This window comes from Schistocerca americana, chromosome 8 (genome assembly GCF_021461395.2).
Source record: "Schistocerca americana isolate TAMUIC-IGC-003095 chromosome 8, iqSchAmer2.1, whole genome shotgun sequence".
Taxonomy (NCBI): Eukaryota; Metazoa; Arthropoda; class Insecta; order Orthoptera; family Acrididae; genus Schistocerca; species Schistocerca americana.
In genome coordinates, this window is record NC_060126.1 from 61,761,749 (window position 1) to 61,764,883 (window position 3,135).

The following is a 3,135-nucleotide window of genomic DNA, read 5'->3' on the forward strand; positions in this document are numbered from 1 at the left end:
TGTGGGGAGCGATTTCCTACACTGGCCGTACACCACTGGTGATCGTCGAGGGGACACTGAATCATGCACGGTACATCCAAACCGTCATCGAACCCATCGTTCTACCATTCCTAGACCGGCAAGGGAACTTGCTGTTCCAACAGGACAATGCACGTCCGCATGTATCCCGTGCCACCCAACGTGGTCTAGAAGGTGTAAGTCAACTACCCTGGCCAGCAAGATCTCCGGATCTGTCCCCCATTGAGCATGTTTGGGACTGGATGAAGCGTCGTCTCACGCGGTCTGCACGTCCAGCACGAACGCTGGTCCAACTGAGGCGCCAGGTGGAAATGGCATGGCAAGCCGTTCCACAGGACTACATCCAGCATCTCTACGATCGTCTCCATGGGAGAATAGAAGCCTGCATTGCTGCGAAAGGTGGATATACACTGTACTAGTGCCGACATTGTGCATGCTCTGTTGCCTGTGTCTATGTGCCTGTGGTTCTGTCAGTGTGATCATGTGATGTATCTGACCCCAGGAATGTGTCAATAAAGTTTCCCCTTCCTGGGACAATGAATTCACGGTGTTCTTATTTCAATTTCCAGGAGTGTATATTCAGAAATGTAAAAATATGCTCTTCACATACTGAAAAAAAGTATCCTGTGACTACAATATCAGTGATTCACACTTAGAATCAGTCAACTCATGTAAACATCTGTGTATAAAAAGTTTTAGGACTCTGAAATGGAGTGAGCACATGGGCTCAGTAGTAGGTAATGTGTCTGATGGACTATGTTGAAAGGGTTTGAATTGGCAGACTCCTTAAAATAAACACAAATTGTCCTGTGAAACCCTACTTACAAAAATTTAAGAACCAGTATTAACTAAATAATCCAGAAATATTCTTGAACAATGGAAAGTCCAGATTGGCATATCAACAATATTATAAAAAGGACAGATTGCTAATCACACTAAAGATGACATGTTGAGTTGCAGACAAGCATTATGACAAGACTGTTACATATTAGCTATTGGCCAAAGTCTTCTTCAGAAAAGAGACATGCATACACATTCACAAAAGGAATCACACCTCACACCATGTGACCTCTAACTTTGGCCACTTCAGCCATACTGACTGTAACAGTCTTATCACTATGCCTGTCTGCAGCTCAGAGTATCATCTTTATGGTGAATAGCAATCTATCCTTTTCCTAACATTGCTAAAAATATTCTCATTATCACAGTTCAACTGAATTACTTCAGTTTCTTGCTGAGGTGCATGAAACTATTAAGCTATTTTGATATTTAGTGTTAATCCATTAGATTTAAATCAGTGTAAGATATCTCCAAGTACAGTATTAAATTCGTTTTCTAGTTCACTGTTTGTTCAACTTTCAAGAAGAATAGTAGTGTCATCAGCAAAAAGAATAAATTTGCTGTCAGTGTTTGTATGAAGTTGGAGATCATTGATGAACTTAACAAACAGTAAAGGCCCCAGAAGGTATCCTTATGACCCTCCACACTTTAATGTGCTCCAGTAAGATGAAACAATATGATCACCAGTATGATTCAGTATCAATTTCTGTTTTCTGTTTGTGGTCGTCAATCCACCCTAATCAGGCAATTGCTCTTGAGCGGTAGGGCCGGGCCATGTAAGCAACATTCACAGTTTATAACAACAACGCTTTTATTAAACTTTTGTTTAGGAAATAAAATTTTATCTTTAAAATTTTTGCGGTAAGGTAAGTTAGCAAAGAATCCTTACAAGCGCAGGCAAGCACCCTATTCAAACAACATTAATCTTTAAACAGGCATTAAGTGATTCACAAGTTAATTAAATTCTGTACTCAGTAAAGCTCACAAAAGGAGACTACAATAGTGTGAGGTAAAGTTTAACCAATCATGGATATCACAATTTTTTTTAATAAAATACAAACAGATCCAAATCAAAGCCGCACGACTCGATTCGGGTAATGTGGCTGAGCCCAATTCCCACACTACAAGCCAGGTTCTGTCTTGCAAACGTGTCAAACACACCACAAACTCTGTGTCGTGCCCTGGCCTGCTTAACCGTGCTCCCCCTGATTCCCCAGCACCGCACAGCTCTCCGGCTGTCCCTCTCTAGCGCCACGTGCCAGCCGTGGCCAAAAGCCGTGTCAAACAGCTGAGCGCAAAGATCACACCATGCCGACCTGATCGATCAATCAATACGAGCCGGCACGGCTCACTGTTGTGCAGATATGACCAAATCCACCAATTGATGCTAACAGTCAAACCATAAAAATCAGCCTTCCTTAGGACAATGTTGTGGTCTACACACCGAAAAACCTTTAACAAGTCACAGAAGATTCCAACAGTTGATGTTTTATCATTGACTCTAGAATGTCAGAGAGAAAATAGTCAGCTCTAGGAAACTGATTTTTTCGAAACGCAACTGTTTTCTGTTGAGGAGAGTCACACATTACAATTTCTGAAGACACTATTCTTATTGCCAAAGGAAATAATTCAAGCCAGAGAGTCCTGGAATCAGGTGTGCTATTTAGAAAGACCAAGGAGTAGTTCATCTCAAACAAGATAAAAAGAAATGAAGGAAAAACTCGATATATGGTATGGAGGCCCAGCAAAAACACATTCCAGGATCACGAAGAAGTTATGAAAGCACTGAGTTTTGTAACAGACCACAAACTTTCATGAACGAGACATACTTGAGAGTGGATGTAAGAAAGTGTCATGTCTAGTGTACCTCCTGAGGAGATGGAAAAGAGTAATTACAGGCCAGCATCTAGTAGCTATAGCAATGGCCCTGCCGCAGTGGATACACCAGTTCCCATCAGATCACTGAAGTTAAGCGCTGTCGGGCGTGGCTGGCACTTGGATGGGTGACCATTTGGTCCGCCATGTGCTGTTGCCATTTTTCGGGGTGCACTCTGGTCAAAGAAAACCACCATAACGACCGGGAGAGCTGTGTGCTGACCACACGCCCCTCCTATCCGCATCTTCAGCTGAGGATGACACGGCGGTCGGATGGTTCCGATGGGTCACTTGTGGCCTGAAGATGGAGCGCGCACATCTAGTAGGTATACTGCCTATGGGCTATGGCTGTGAGGTCATCCATCAAGATGCAAGGATGTGCTATTACTGCAGAAGAAGGCA

At 42.9% G+C, this 3,135-nt stretch overlaps 1 pseudogene; it reads left to right on the plus strand.

The window, feature by feature from the left end:
* The first annotated feature begins 2,775 nt into the window (after nt 1-2,775).
* On the plus strand, nt 2,776-2,893 carry LOC124546059 (annotated as a pseudogene).
* The last annotated feature ends 242 nt before the right edge of the window (nt 2,894-3,135 follow it).